Source organism: Physeter macrocephalus, chromosome 7 (genome assembly GCF_002837175.3).
Source record: "Physeter macrocephalus isolate SW-GA chromosome 7, ASM283717v5, whole genome shotgun sequence".
NCBI classification, from domain to species: Eukaryota; Metazoa; Chordata; class Mammalia; order Artiodactyla; family Physeteridae; genus Physeter; species Physeter macrocephalus.
Genome location: NC_041220.1, coordinates 6,541,975 through 6,559,076, shown reverse-complemented (window position 1 = coordinate 6,559,076; position 17,102 = coordinate 6,541,975).

Here is a 17,102-nt window from a genome sequence, read left to right as displayed (position 1 = left end):
TGATTAAGGAAAATAATTTTTAAAATCTTCTATGTGGTCCAGAAAGGTGTGAATTTCTTGCCCACGAGAAGGATAACTATGAGAATTTAACTTAGAGACTGAGTGTAGGGAAACTAGGTTATTGCCTAGGAAGCATTTAGCCACAGGATGATTTTTTCTTCAGATTTTCCTTTCCTTTCCTTTCCTTTCCTTTCCTTTCCTTTCCTTTCCATTCCTTTTCATTCCTTTCCTTTTTTTATTATATAACTTTCAGGTAAACAGCATTATAATTTCACATCTGTATACACCACAATGTGATCACCATCACAAGTCTAGCTGCCATCCATCACCATACATTTGAGCCCTTCTCTCATTTTGCCCACCCCCAACCCCCTTCATCTCTGGTAACCACTAATCTGATCTCTGTATCTATGAGTTTGCCTTATTTTGTGTGTTCATTTGTTTTGTTTTAAGATTTCACATATGAGTGAAATTATATGGTCTTTCTCCATCTGACTTATTTCACTTAGCATAATATGCTCTAGGTCCATCCATGTTATCACAATGGCAGGATCTCATTCTTTTTTATGGGTGAATAGATATCAATTATATACATATATATACAATGTATATCTATATCTATAGATCTATATCTATATAGCATCACAAGATATAGTATATCACAAGATGTATCACATCTTCTTTATTCATTTGTCCATTGATGGACACTTAGGTGGTTTCCATACCTTGGCTATTGTAAGTAATGATTCAATGAACATGGGAGTGCATATATCTTTTCAAATTAGTGCTTTCATGTTCATCAGTTAAATATTCAGAAGTAGAGTAGCTGGGTCCTATGGTAATTATATTCTTAATTATTTTGAGGAATCTCCATACTGTTTTAAACAGTTGGCTGCGTAATTGACATTCCCACCAACAGTGTACAAGGGTTCTCTTTCCTCCACATCCTGGCCAATATATGTTATTTCTAGTCTTTTTGATAATAGTCATTCTGACTGGTGTGAGGTGATATCTCCTTGCGGTTTTGATTTGCATTTCTCTGATGATTAGCGATGTTGAGCATCTTTTCATGTGCCTGTTGGTCATCTGTATGTCTTCTTGGGAAAATTGTCTATCCAGATCCTCTGCCCATTTTTAAATCTAGTTGTTTGTTTTTTGATATTGTGTTGTATGAGCTCTTTATATATGTTGGATATTAACACCTTATCAGACATATCATTTGCAATTATTTTCTCTCATTCAGTGGGTTATCTTTTCATTTTGTTGATGGCTTACTTCACTGTGTAAAATGTTTTAAGTTTGATTAGGTCTTGTTTGTTTGTTTTTGCTTTTATTTCTTTTGCCTGAGGAGACAGATCCAAAAAAATGTTCCTAAGACTTATGTCAAAGAGTGTACTGCCTATGTTTTCTTCTGGGAGTTTTATGGTTTCCAGTCTTATACTTAATCTTTAATCTATTTTGAGTTAATTCTTGTGTATGGTGTAAGATAGTGGTATAGTCTCATTCTTTTGCATGTGGCTGTTCACTTAACCCAACATCATTTATTGAAGAGACTATCATTTCTCCATTGTATGTTTTTCGCTCCTTTGTCATAAATTAATTGTCTGTATATGTGTTGATTTATTTCTAGGCTCTCAATTCTGTTTTATTGATCTGTGTGTCTTTTTATGCCAGTACCATACTCTTTTGATTACTGTAGCTTTGTAGTATAGTTTGAAATCAGAGCTTGTGATACCTTCAGCTTTATTCTTCTTTCTCAAGATTGTTTTGGCTTTTCAGGATCTTTTGTGGTGCCATACAAATTTTAGAATTATTTGTTCTAGTTCTGTGAAATACGCCATTGGAATTTTCATAGAGATTGCGTTGAATCTGGATTGCTTTGGGTAGTAGGAACATTTTAGCAGTATGAATTTTTCCTATCCATGAACATGGAATATCTTTTCATTTATCTATGTCTTCTTCAATTTCTTTCATCAGTGCCTTCTAGTTTTTAGTGTACAAGGCTTTCACTTCCTTAGTTAAATTTATTCCTAGGTATTTTATTTTTCTGATGCAATTGCAAATGGGATTGTTTTCTCTGATAGTTCATTATTAGTGTATAGAACTGCACCAGATTTCTGTGTATTGATTTGATATCCTGCAAATTTATTGAATTCATTTATTAATCCTAACAGTTTTTGGTGGACTCTTTAAGGTTTTCTATATATAAAATCATGTCATCTGAGAATAGTGATAATTTTACTTCTTCCTTTATAATTTAGATTCCTTTTTTTTTTTCTTGCCTGATTGCTGTGGCTAGGACTTTCAGTACTATGTTCAATGAACATGGCAAGTGTGGGCATCCTTGTCTTGTGTCTGATCTTAGAGGGAAAGCTTTTCACCATTGAGTTTTATGTTATCTGTGAGTTTGTCATATATGGCCTTTATTATGTGGAGGTATGTTCCTTCTATACATACTTTGTTGAGAAATTTTATCATAGATGGAGGTTGAATTTTGTCCAGTGCTTTTTCTGCATCTATTGAGATACTCATAAGATTTCTATTCTTCATTTTGTTAATGTGATGCATCACATTGAATAATTTGCAGATGTTCAGTCATCCTTCAATTCCTGGAATAAATCCCACCTGATCATTGTGTATGACCCATTTTATGTATTGTTGGATTTGGATTGCTAGTGTTTTGTTGAAGAGTTTTATTTTGTGGTGTCCTTGTCTGGTTTTGGTATCAGAGTAATGCTACCTTCATAAAATATATTTGGAAGGTTTCCACCCTCTTCAAATTTTTGGAAGTCTGAGAATAGGTATTAAATCTACTTTGAATGCTTTCTAGAATTCACCAGTGAAGCCATCTGGTCCCAGGCTTTTGTTTGTTGGAAGATTTTAAATTACTATTTCAATTTTTTACTAGTAATCAGTCTACTCTGATTTTCTATTTGTTTATGATTCAGTCATAGAAGATTGAATGTGTCTAGGAATTTATCCATTTCTTCAAGGTTGTCCAATTTGTTGATGTATAATTGTTCACAGCAGTTTCTTATGATCTATGTATTTCTGTGATGTTAATAGTAACTTTTATTCATCTCTGATTTTATTTATTTGAGTCCTCTTTATTTTTTTCTTGATTAATCAGCTCTTAGTTTCATTGACCTTTTCTATTTTTTTTTTTTAGTCTGTATATTTCATATATTTCCTCTCTGATCTTTATTATTTCCTTCCCTTCTACTAATTTTGGGCTTTGTCTTATTTTTCTAGTTTTTTGAGGTGTAAAGCTAGATTGTTTATTTGGGACTTTTCTTGTTTCTTGAGATAGGCCTGTGTTGCTATGAACTTTCCTCTTAGAACCACTTTTGCTGCATCCCCTAGATTTTGGTATTTCATATTTCTGTTTTTATTTTTCACTAGATGTTTTTGTGATTTTTCCTTTGATTTCATTGATACCCATTGGTTGTTTAGTACCATGTTGTTTAATCTCCACATTTTTGTGTTTTTTTCCCATTTTTTCTTGTGATTGATTTTTAGTTTATACTTTTATGGTCAAAGAAGATGCTTAATATTGTTGCAACCTTCTTGAATTTATTGAGACTTGTGATCTAACATGGGATCTATCCTGGGGAATGTTCCATGTACACTTGAGAAGATTGTGTATTCTGCTGCTTTTTTGTATGGAATGTACTGAACTTTATATATATACACATATATATTCATTTGGTTTAATGTGCTATTTAAGTTAATATTATCTAACTGATTTTCTGTCTGGATAATTTATCCATAATATAAATGGGGTGTTAAAGTCCCCTACTATTATTGTATTACTTTCTATTTGTGTCTTTCACTTTGTTAATATTTATTTTATATCTCTTGGTGCTCCTCTGTTGGGTGCACATACATTTATAAATGTTATATCTTCTTGCTGGATTGAACCCTTGATCAATATGTAGTGACCGTTCTGTATTTTATTACAGTGTTTGTTTTAACGTGTATTTTGTCTGACATGAGTATAGCCTCTCCAGACTTGGTTTCACTTCCATTTGCATGGAATATTTTTCTCCATACCTTTACTTTCAGTCTGTGTCTGTCCTGTTGTCTGAAGTGAATCTCTTGTAGGCAACATGTATATCAGTCTTTTTTTTTTTAATTTTTAAAAAATCTATTCAGCCACTCTGTGTCTTTTAACAAATTTCGTCCATTTACATTTAAAGTAACTATTGATAGGTATGTATTTATTGCCATTATGATAATTTTTTCTGGCTGTTTTAGAAGTCTCTCTCTTCTTTTCCTTTTCTCTTTATTTCTTCCTTTGTGTTCTTTAGTGTTATGTTTAGATATTTTTCTCATTTTCTTTTGTGTATTTACTATATGTTTTTTCCCTGTGGTTACTGTAACATTCACATAGGATGTCCCATATAAGTAGCAGCCTGTTTTAAGTTGGTAGCAATTTAAATCTGAACATGCTCCAAAACATTATCTTTTCACTCACACCCCTACCTATGTTTTATATATTTGTTGACACATTTTACATCTTTTTTTAACATCTTTATTGGAGTATAATTGCTTTACTATGGTATGTTAGTTTCTGCTGTATAACAAAGTGAATCAGCTATAGGTATACATATATCCCCATATCTCCTCCCTCTTGCATATCCCTCCCACCCTCCCTATCTCACCCCTTTAGGTGGACAAAAAGCACTGAGCAGATCAACTTGTGCTATGCAGCTGTTTCACACTAGCTACCTATTTTACATTTGGTAGTGTATATATGTCCATGCCACTTCTCTCACTTCGTCCCAGCATACCCTTCCCCCTCCCCATGTTCTCAAGTCCATTCTCTATGTCTGAGTCTTTATTCCTGTCCTGCCCCTAGGTTCTTCAGAGCCATTTTGCTTTAAGATTCCGTATATATGTGTTAGCATACGGTATTTGTTTTTCTCTTTCTGACTTACTTCACTCTATATGACAGTCTCTAGCTCCATCCACCTCACTACAAATAACTCAATTTCGTTTCTTTTTATGGCTGAGTAATATTCCATTGTATATATGTGCCACATCTTCTTTATCCATTCATCTGTGAATGGACACCTTGGTTGCTTCCATGTCCTGGCTATTGTAAATAGAGCTGCAATGAACATTGTGGTACATGACTCTTTTTGAATTATGGTTTACTCAGGGTATACGCCCAGTAGTGGGATTGCTGGGTCATATGATAGTTCTACTTTTAGTTTTTTAAGGAACCTCCATACTGTTCTCCAGAGTAGCTGTATCAATTTATACTCCCACCAAAAATGCAAGAGAGTTCCCTTTTATCCACACGCTCTCCAGCATTTATTGTTTTTAGATTTTTTGATGATGGCCATTCTGACCGGTGTGAGGTGATACCTCATTGAAGTTTGGATTTGCATTTCTCTAATGATTAGTGATGATGAGCATCCTTTCTTGTGTTTGTTGGCAATCTGTATATCTTCTTTGGAGAAATGTCTATTTAGGTCTTCTGCCCATTTTTGGATTGGGTTTTAGGTCTTCTGCCCATTTTTGGATTGGGTTGTTTGTTTTTTTGATATTGAGCAGCATGAGCTGCTTGTAAATTTTGGAGGTTAATCCTTTGTTGGTTTCTTCATTTGCAAATATCTTCTCCCATTCTGAGTGTTGTCTTTTCATTTTGTTAATGGTTTCCTTTGCTGTGCAAAAGCTTTTAAGTTTCATTAGGTCCCATTTGTTTATTTTTGTTTTTATTTCCATTTCTCTATGACGTGGGTTCAAAAGGATCTTGCTGTGATTAATGTCATGGAGCGTTCTGCCTATGTTTTCCTCTAAGAGTTTTATAGTGTCTGGCCGTACATTTAGGTCCTTAATCTATTTTGAGTTTATTATTGTGTATGGTGTTAGGGAGTGTGCTAATTTCATTCTTTTACATGTAGCTGTCCAGTTTTCCCAGCACCACTTATTGAAGAGCCTGTCTTTTCTCCATTGTGTTTTCTTGCCTCCTTTATCAAAGATATGGTGACCATATGTGCGTGGGTTTACCTCTGGGCTTTCTATCCTGTTCCATTGATCTATATTTCTGTTTTTGTGCCAGTATCATACTATCTTGATTACTGTAGCTTTGTAGTATACTTTGAAGTCCAGGAGCCTGATTCCTTCAGCTCCGTTTTTCTTTCTCAAGATTGCTTTGGCTATTTGAGGTCTTTTGGGTTTCCATACAAATTGTGAAATTTTTTGTTCTAGTTCTGTGAAACATGCCGTTGGTAGTTTGATAAGGATTGCATTGAATCTGTGGATTGCTTTGGGTAGTATAGTCATTTTCACAATGTTGATTCTTCCATGCCAAGAACCTGGTATATCTCTCCATCTGTTTGTATCATCCTTAATTTCCTTTATCAGTTTCTTATAGTTTTCTGCATGCAGGTCTTTTGTCTCCTTAGGTAGGTTTATTCCTAAGTATTTTATTCTTTTTGTTGCAATGGTGAATGGGAGTGTTTCCTTAATTTCTCTTTTAGATTTTTCATCATTAGTGTATAGGACTGAAAGAGATTTCTGTGCATTAATTTTGTATCCTGCTACTTTACCAGATTCATTGATTAGCTCTAGTACTTTTCTGGTAACATCTTTAGGATTCTCAATGTATAGTATCATGTCATCTGCAAACAGTGCCAACTATAGTACTTCTTTTCTGATTTAGATTCCTTTTATTTCTTCTTCTCTGATTGCTGTGGCTAAAACTTCCACAACTATGTTGTATAATAGTGGTAAGAGTGGGCCACCTTTTCTTGTTCCTGATCTTAGAGGAAATGGTTTCATTTTTTCACAATTGAAAACGATGTTGGCTCTGGATTTGTCATAAATGGCCTTTATTGTTTTGAGGTAAGTTCCTTCTATGCCTACTTTCTGGAGGTTTTTTTTTTATCATAACTTGGTGTTGAAAATTGTCAAAAACTTTTTCTGCATCTACTGAGATGATCATAAGTTTTTTCCCCTTCAATTTTTTAATACGGTTATCACATCGATTGATTTGCCTATATTGAAGAATCCTTGCATTCCTGGGATAAACCCCACTTGATCATGGTGTATGATCCTTTTAAAGTGCTGTTGGATTCTGTTGGCTAGTGTCCTGTTGAGGATTTTTGCATCTATGTTCATCAGTGATATTGGCCTGTAGTGTTCTTTTTTTGTGGTATCTTTGTCTGGTTGTGGTATCAGGGTGATGGTGGCCTCATATAATGAGTTTGGGAATATTCCTCCCTCTGCTTTATTTTGGAAGAATTTGAGAAGGATAGGTGTTAGCTCTTCCTTAAATGTTTGACAGAATTCACCTGTGAAGCCATCTGGTTGTGGGCTTTTTTTTGATGGAAGATTTTTAATGACAGTCTCTCTTTCAGTGCTTGTGATTGGTCTGTTTAAATTTTCTATTTCTTCCTGGTTCAGTCTCGGAAGATTGTGCTTTTCTAAGAATGTGTCCATTTCTTCCAGGTTGTCCATTTTATCAGCATAGCGTTGCTTGTAGTAGTCTCTCATGATTCTTTGTATTTCTGCAGTGTCAGTTATTACTTCTCCTTTTCCATTTCTAATTCTATTGGTTTGAGTCTTCCCCCTTTTTTCTTGATGAGTCTGGCTAATGGTTCATCAATTTTGTTTATCTTCTCAAAGAACCAGCTTTTAGTTTTATTGATCTTTGCTATCTTTTCCTTCATTTCTTTTTTCATTAATTTCTTATCTGTTCTTTATGATTTCTTTCCTTCTGTTAACTTTGGGGTCTTTTTGTTCTTCTTTCTCTAATTGCTTTAGGTGTAAGGTTAGGTTGTTCATTTGAGATGTTCCTTGTTTCTTGAGGTAGGATTGTATTGCTATAAACCTCCCTCATAGAACTGCTTTTGCTGCATCCCATAGGTTTTGGGTGGTCGTGTTTTCATTGTCATTTATTTCTGGGTATTTTTTGATTTCCTCTTTGTTTTCTTCAGTAATCTCTTGGTCATAAAGTAGTGTATTGTTTAACCTCCATATGTTTGTATTTTTCACAGATTTTTTTCCTATAATTGATATCTAGTCTCATAGTATTTCTGGGTATTTTTTGATTTCCTCTTTGATTTCTTCAATGATCTCTTGGTTATTTTGTAGTGTATTGTTTAGCCTGCATATGCTTATATTTTTTACAGATATTTTTCCTGTAATTGATATCTAGTCTCGTAGCATTGTGGTCAGAAAAGATACTTGATACGGTTTCAGTTCCCTTAAATTTACCAAGACCTGATTTGTGACCCAAGATATGATCTATCCTGGGGAATGTTCCATGAGCACTTGAGAAGAAAGTGTATTCTGTTGTTTTTGGATGGAATGTCCTAAAAATATCAATTAAGTTCATCTTGTTTAATGTCACTTAAAACTTGTGTTTCCTTATTTATTTTCATTTTGGATATTCTGTCCATTGCTGAAAGTGGGTTGTTAAAATTGCCTACTATTATTGTGTTACTGTCAATTTCCCCTTTAATGGCTGTTTGCATTTGCCTTATGTATTGAAGTGCTCCTGTTTGGGGTACATAAATATTTACAATTGTTCTATCTTGTTCTTTGATTGATCCCTTGATCCTTATGTAGTGTCCTTCTTTTTCTCCTGTAATAATCTTTGTTTTAAAGTCCATTTTGTCTGATATGAGAATTGCTACTCCAGTTTTCTTTTGATTTCCATTTGCATGGAATATCTTTGTCCATCACCTCACTTTCAGTCTGTATGTGTCCCTAGGTCTGAAGTGGGTCTCTTGTAGACAGCATATATATGGGTCTTGTCTTTGTATCCATTCATCCAGACTATGTCTTTTGGTGGGAGCATGTAATCCATTTACATTTAAGGTAGTTATTGATATGTATGTTCCTATTACCATTTTCTTAAGTGTTTTCAGTTTGTTATTGTAAGTCTTTTCCTTCTCTTGTGTTTCCTACTTAGAGTAGTACCTTTAGCCTTTGTTGTAAAGCTGGTTTGGTGGTGCTGAATTCTCTTATGCTTTGCTTGTCTGTAAAGGTTTTAATTTCTCCGTCGAATCTGAACGGGATCCTTGCTGAGTAGAGTAATGTTGGTTGTAGTTCTTACCCTTTCATCACTTTAAATATGTCCTGCCACTCCCTTCTGGTTTGCAGAGTTTCTGCTGAAAGATCAGCTGTTACCTTTATGGGGATTGCCTTGTATGTTAATTGTTGCTTTTCCCTTGCTGCTTTTAATATTTTTTCTTTGTATTTAATTTTTGATAGTTTGATTAATATGTGTCTTGGCGTGTTTCTCCTTGGATTTAACCTGTATGGGATTCTCTGTGCTTCCTGAACTTGATTGACTATTTCCTTTCCCATATTAGGGAAGTTTTCAACTATAATCTCTTCAAATATTTTCTTAGTCCCTTTTTTTTCTCTTCTTCTTTGGGCCCCTATTATTCAAATGGTGGTGTGTTTAATGTTGTTCCAGAGGTCTCTGAGATTGTCCTCCATTCTTTTCTTTCTTTTTTCTTTATTCTGCTCTGCAGTAGGTGTTTCAACTATTTTATCTTACAGGTCACTTATCCGTTCTTCTGCCTCAGTTATTCTGTTATTGATTTCTCTAGAGAATTTTTAATTTCATTTATTGTGTTGTTCATCATTGTTTGTTTGCTCTTTAGTTCTTCTAGGTCTTGGTTAAACATTTCTTGTATTTTCTCCATTCTATTTCCAAGATTTTGGATCATCTTTAGTATCATTACTCTGAATTCTTTTCCTGGTAGACTGCCTATTGCCTCTTCATTTGTTTGTTCTGGTGTTTTTTTCCTTGCTCCTTAATCTGCTGTGTATTTCTCTGTCTTCTCATTTTGCTTAACTTACTGCGCTTGGGGTCTCCTTTTCACAGGCTGCAGGTTCGTAGTTCCCATTGTTTTTGGTGTCTGCCCCCAGTGGCCAAGCTTCGTTCAGTGGGTTGTGTAGGCTTTCTGGTTGAAGGGACTGGTACCTTTGTTCTGGTGAATGAGGCTGGATCTTGTCTTTCTGGTGGACAGGACCACTTCCGGTGGTGTGTTTTGAGGTGTCTGTGACCTTATTATGATTTTAGGCAGCCTCTCTGCTAATGGGTGGGGTTGTGTTCCTGTCTTGCTAGTTGTTTGGCATAGGTTGTACAGCACTGTAGCTTGCTGGTCATTGAGTGGACCTGAGTCTTAGCGTTGAGATGGAGATATCTTGGAAAGCTTTTGCCATTTGATATTATGTGGAGCCGGGAGGTCTCTGGTCATCCAATGTCCTGAACTCAGCTCTCCCACCTCAGAGGCTCAGGCCTGACACCAGCCCAGAGCACCAAGACCCTGTCAGCCCCACAGCTCAGAAGGAAAGGGAGAAGAAAGAAAGAGAGAAAGTGATAAAAAATAAATAAAATAAAGTTATTAATAGAAAAATTATTAAAAATAAAAAAATAAAAACTAATAAAAAATAGAAAGAGAAAGAAAGAAGAGAGCAACCAAACCAAAAAACAAATCTACCAATGATAACAAGAGCTAAAAACTATACTAAAAAAAAAAATAAAAGTACAGTCAGAACCCTAGTCGAATGGCAAAAGCAAAGGTATACAGACAAAATCTCACAAAGAAGCATACACATACACACTCACAAAAAGGAAACAGGAAAAAAATATATATATATTTTTAAAAAAGGAAGAGAGCAGCCAAATCTATAAACAAACCGACCAATGATAATAAGCTCTAAATACTAAAATAAGAGAAACCTAAAAGTAGAAACAGATTAAATGCAGAAAGCAAACCCAAAGTCTACAGTTGCTCCCAAAGTCCACTGCCTCAATTTAGGATGATTCGTTGTCTATTCAGGTATTCCACAGGCTGCAGGTTCGTAGTTCCCATTGTTTTTGGTGTCTGCCCCCAGTGGCCAAGCTTCGTTCAGTGGGTTGTGTAGGCTTTCTGGTTGAAGGGACTGGTACCTTTGTTCTGGTGAATGAGGCTGGATCTTGTCTTTCTGGTGGACAGGACCACTTCCGGTGGTGTGTTTTGAGGTGTCTGTGACCTTATTATGATTTTAGGCAGCCTCTCTGCTAATGGGTGGGGTTGTGTTCCTGTCTTGCTAGTTGTTTGGCATAGGTTGTACAGCACTGTAGCTTGCTGGTCATTGAGTGGACCTGAGTCTTAGCGTTGAGATGGAGATATCTTGGAAAGCTTTTGCCATTTGATATTATGTGGAGCCGGGAGGTCTCTGGTCATCCAATGTCCTGAACTCAGCTCTCCCACCTCAGAGGCTCAGGCCTGACACCAGCCCAGAGCACCAAGACCCTGTCAGCCCCACAGCTCAGAAGGAAAGGGAGAAGAAAGAAAGAGAGAAAGTGATAAAAAATAAATAAAATAAAGTTATTAATAGAAAAATTATTAAAAATAAAAAAATAAAAACTAATAAAAAATAGAAAGAGAAAGAAAGAAGAGAGCAACCAAACCAAAAAACAAATCTACCAATGATAACAAGAGCTAAAAACTATACTAAAAAAAAAAATAAAAGTACAGTCAGAACCCTAGTCGAATGGCAAAAGCAAAGGTATACAGACAAAATCTCACAAAGAAGCATACACATACACACTCACAAAAAGGAAACAGGAAAAAAATATATATATATTTTAAAAACAGGAAGAGAGCAGCCAAATCTATAAACAAACCGACCAATGATAATAAGCTCTAAATACTAAAATAAGAGAAACCTAAAAGTAGAAACAGATTAAATGCAGAAAGCAAACCCAAAGTCTACAGTTGCTCCCAAAGTCCACTGCCTCAATTTAGGATGATTCGTTGTCTATTCAGGTATTCCACAGATACAGGGCACATCAAGTTGACTGTGGAGCTTTAATCCACTGCTCCTGAGGCTGCTGGGAGAGATTTCCCTTTCTCTTCTTTGTTTGCACAGCTCCCGGGGTTCAGCTTTGAGTTTGGCCCTGCCTCTGCCTGTAGGTCACATGAGGGTGTCTGCTCTTCGCTCAGACAGGACGGGGTTAAATGAGTGGCTAATTAGGGGGCTCTGGCTCACTCAGGCCAGGGGGAGGGAGGCGTATGGAATGCGGGGCGAGCCTGAGGTGGCAGAGGCCAGCATGACGTTGCACCAGCCTGAGGCGTGCCATGTGTTCTCCCGGGGAAGTTGTCCCTGAATCTTGTGACCCTCTCAGTGGTGGGCTGCACAGGCTCCCGGGAGGGGAGGTATGGACAGTGACCTGTGCTTGCACACAGGCTTCTTGGTGGCTGCAGCAGCAGCCTTAGCATCTCATGCCCGTCTCTGGTGTCTGCGCTGATAGCCGCGGCTCGCACCCTTCTCCGGAGCTCATCTAGGTGGTGCTCTGAATCCCCTCTCCTCACGCACCCCAAAACAATTGTCTCTTGACTCTTTGGCAGGTCCAGACTTTTCCTGGACTCCCTTGTGGCTAACTGTGGCGCACTATCCCCCTTCAGGCTGTGTTCACGCAGCCAACCCCAGTCCTCTCCCTGGGGTCTGAACTCCGAAGCCTGAGCCTCAGCTCCCAGCCTCCACCTGCCCCGTCGGGTGAGCAGACATGCCTCTCAGCCTGGTGAGTGCTGGTCAGCACCGATCCTCTGTGCGGGAATCTCTCCGCTTTGCCCTCTGCACCCCTGTGGCTGCGCTCTCCTCCGTGGCTCTCAAGCTTCCCCCCTGCCCACCCCCGTCTCCACCAGTGAAGGGGCTTCTTAGTGCATGGAAACTTTTTCTCCTTCACAGCTACTTCCCAGAGGTGCGGGTCCCATTTCTATTCTTTTGTCTCTGTTTTTTCTTTTTTCTTTTACCCTACCCAGGTACGTGGGGACTTTCTTGACTTTTGGGAAGTCTGAGGTCTTCTGCCAGCGTTTAATATGTGTTCTGTAGGAGTTGTTCTACCTGTAGATGTATTTGTGATATATTTGTGGGGAGGAAATGTCTTAGTCCTCTGCCATCTTGAAGGCACCCCCCATAAATAAATAGTTATGCATCCCTTAACTATTTATTTTTAACACTTTTGTCTTTTAACCTTCCTGCTTGCTTTATAAGAATGGATCCAATACCTTTTTTACATGTGTATCTTTTCCAGTGAGATTTTTACTTTTATATGCTTTGTTATTATTAATTAGTGCCATTTCTTTTCAGCTTAAAGGAGTCCCTTTAATATTTCCTTTGTTGGCTGGTTTTGTGGTGATGAACTCCTTTAGCTTTTGCTTATCTGTGAAACTCTTGATCTCTTCTTCAATTCTGAATAATAACCTTGCTGGGTAGAGAATTCTTAGTTGAAAATTTTTCCCTTTCAGCACTTTCTTTGACTATGTGATGCCACTCCCTTCTGACCTGTAAAGTTTCTACTGAAAAATCTTCTGATAGCCTTATAGGGTTTCACTTGTACATAATGAGTTTTATTTATTTATTTTCCTCATGCATCTTTTGGGATTCTCTATTTATCCTTAACATTTACTATTTTAATTATAAAGTGTCTTGGTGTGTCTATTTGCATTCATCTAATGTGGAACTCTCTGGGTTTCCTGGACCTGAAAGTCTGTTTCCTTCCCAAGATTAAAAAATTTTCAATGATAGTTTCTTCAAATAATTTTTCTGACCCTTTTTTTCTCTCTTCTTCAGGGACCCCCCCCCATAATACAAATGTTATTTTGCTTGATATTGTATCGCATCAAGGTCCCTTAAGGTATCTTAATTTCTTCATTTTTTAAAATTAATTAATCTATTTATTTATTTTTGGCTGCATTGTGTCTTCTTTGCTGAGTGAGGGCTTTCTCTAGTTGCGGTGATACAGGGGCTGCTCTTCGTTGCGGTGCATGGGCTTCTCATTGTGGTGGCTTCTCTTGTTGCGAAGCATGGGCTTTAGGCATGCGGTCTTCAGGAGTTGCAGCATACGGTCTCAGTAGTTGTGGCTTGTGGGCTCTGGAGCACAGGCTCGGTAGTTGTGGCGCACAGACTTAGTTGCTCTGTGACATGTGGGATCTTCCTGGCCCAGGGCTCAAACCTGTGTCCCTTGTATCGGCAGGTGGATTCTTAACCACTGCACCACCAGGGAAGCCCCGTATCTTCATTTTTTTTAATTTTTTTAAAAATTTTGCTGTTCTGCATGAATTCTATTGTTTTGTCTTCCAGCTTGCTGATTCATTTTTCCACCTCATCCAGTCTCCTTTTAAAACCCTCTATCATATTTTTCTGTTCAGTTATAACTTCTTTTTGATACTTTCTTATATTTTTTATCTCTTTGTTGAAGTTCTCATTATATTCATTTATTCTTCTCCTGCATGTTGTCAGTTTGTGCAACTTTATGAGCATTACTTTGAACTCTTTATCAGTTAGATTGCTTATCTTTGTTTTGTTTAGTTCTTTTTCTGAGGTTTTGTCTTGTTCTTTCAAAGGAACACCTTTCTCTGTCTCCTCATTTTTCCTAATTTCTCTGTGTTTGTTTCTATGTATGAGGGATATGATCTATTTCTCCCAATTTTGAAGGAGTGGTTTTATTTAGGAGATATCCTGTGGGCCTCAGAAATGCAATCCCACCTGGTCATGAGAGCCAGGCACTTAAGGGGTGTCCCCTATGTGGGCTGTGTGTACCCTCCTATTGTGGCAGGGCTGTGGCTTCCCCAGGCCATGGTAGGCAGAGGTATTACTTGGCTAGCTGTGAGGCCCATCTAAGGTGCAGCAGTGGGTGGGGATCTCAGCAGGGCATGTCCACTGATGCTAACAGATTAGATGGAGAATTCTAAAATGGGGTCTTCCAGCACTGGCATTAGCAAGGTAGCCTAAGATCACATAAATGACTCCTGCCAGTGACTCAGTCCCTAGGGAGTGTCCCACATGTTTCCTTCCTCTCTGGTTGATGTTTCAAGATTAGTAAGTTAGTCCCTGTAGCCTATGGTCCTTGCACTTCTTATTTTGGTGTGTTTTGCACTGGTTGTTGAGTCAAGTGAGTCTGCTTGTGAGCCCTTTTAAAGCAATATTTTCATTCCCTTCAGTTCTATAGTTTTCCTGGATGTATTCTCCATTGATTTTCAAAGCCAGGTGTTTTGAGGACTCTTTTCTCCTGTGCAGGATCTACGAGTGGAATGCCTGATATGGACTTGGAATCCCTTACTCCTTGGGGAGAAGATCCAAACTTTTGTGATCCCTCCCCATTGTGGGTTGCCGCAGCTAGGGAGGGTTGTTGTTGTTGTTGTTTTTGCCCTTGGCGAGACTATCTCTGCCCCTCCTGGCTGTCTCAATGCTGTCCTTTTACCCTTTGTTGTGAAAGGTCTGTTCATCCAGTTTTCAGATCCCTTCCTGTGGGAATTATTCCCTATGTTGTGTCCATGGGAGGGAATAAGTTCAGGCTCTTCCTCTGTTGCCATCTTGACCCTCTCCTAAAGAACTTTTTGTCAGAATGTTCAAAGCATATATCAGTCAGAAAATTCCCCCTTATATTAGCATATTATTTTCAGATAACTTAGAGAGAGGTATCCTGTCCAATCTTGCTCTCTGGATTGGAGAGAGAGTGGGGGAGATAGGCCAGCATTCTGGGGGTCTCTTGCAACATGTGGAGCTTGGAGACAATAATATATAGAATCTTATGGATTGCTAGGTCAAAACCAAGGTCAACATTCCAAAAAGCATTCCTGATCTGAACAAGGCAATCCAAAAAAAAAAAAAGAAGAAGCAGCCAAATGTGAGAAATATGAGGCCATAGAGCTTGGGAACTAAAGGAGAGAGAGCTAGCAAAGAGAAAGAGAGAAGGTAAATGTAGAGAAATTCTCAAAAAGGATCCCAGAAGATGTTTTGCATGTGCTGCCTTTGGCATCTGGGATTACCCAGGATTGCTGAGTGGGCAATCCTGGGCTTGGCACTAATTTTAAAAAAAATTCATGTGTGTTTATTGTAATTTATTTACAAGATTAAAAAATATATAAATAACCTGGAAATAGATATTGGTGATGGTTTTACAGCCATATGAATATACAGAAAAACTCATTGAATTATACATTTTTTTTTTGCTAAATTGACCTTTTTTTGTGGTGGGGGGTAAGATAAGTTGGCTTTTTCCATCCCTCCCCGGTTTACTGAGGTATAATTGACAAATAAAAATTGTATATATTTGAGGTGTACAACATGATGTTTTGATATACATATACATTGTTAAATGATTACTACAATCAAGCTAGTTAACATATCCATCATTTCACATAATACTTTTTTGGGGGAACAATTAAATTCTACTCTCTTAGCAAATTTCAGATATATAATACAGTATTATGAACTATAGTCATCATGATTTACTTCAGATTCTGAGACTTTATTTGTCCTGTATAAAACTTCATACCCTTTGACCAACATTTCTCGATTAGCCCCAGCTCCCAACCTCTAATAACCACCATTCTACTCTCTGCTTCTATGAGTTCAACTTTTTCAGATTCCACATATAAGTGATATCATGAAGTATTTGTATTTTCTCTGTCTGCCTAGTTTCACTTATCATAATGCCCTCCAGGTTTATCCATGTTGCTGCAAATGACAGGATTTCCTTCTCTTTATTAATTGAAATATAGTTGATTTATAATAATGTGTTAGTTTCAGGTGTACAGCCAAGTAATTCACTAAGAATTTTTTTTTTAAATCCCCTTTGGTAACCGTAAGTTTGTTTTCTATGTGTGAGTCTATTTCTGTTTTGTAAATAAATTCATTTGTATCATTTTTTTTAGATTCCACATATAAGCGATATCATATGATATTTATCTTTCTCTGTCTGACTTACTTCCCTCAGTATGATAATCTCTAGGTCCATCCATGTTATTGCAAATGGCATTATTTCATTCTTTTTTATGGCTGAATAATAACACATTATATATATGTGCCACACCTTCTTTATGCATTCCTCTGTTGATGGACATTTAGGTTGCTGCCATGTCTTGGCTACTGTAAATAGTGCTGCAATGAATATTGGGGTGCATGTATCTTTTTGAATTATGGTTTTCTCCAAGTATGTGCCCAGGAATGGAATTACTGGATCATATGGTAGCTCTATTTTTAGTTTTTTTTTTTTGTTTGTTTGTTTTTTTTTGCGGTACGCGGGCCTCTCACTGTTGTGGCCTCTCCCGTTGCGGAGCACAGGCTCTGGACGCGCA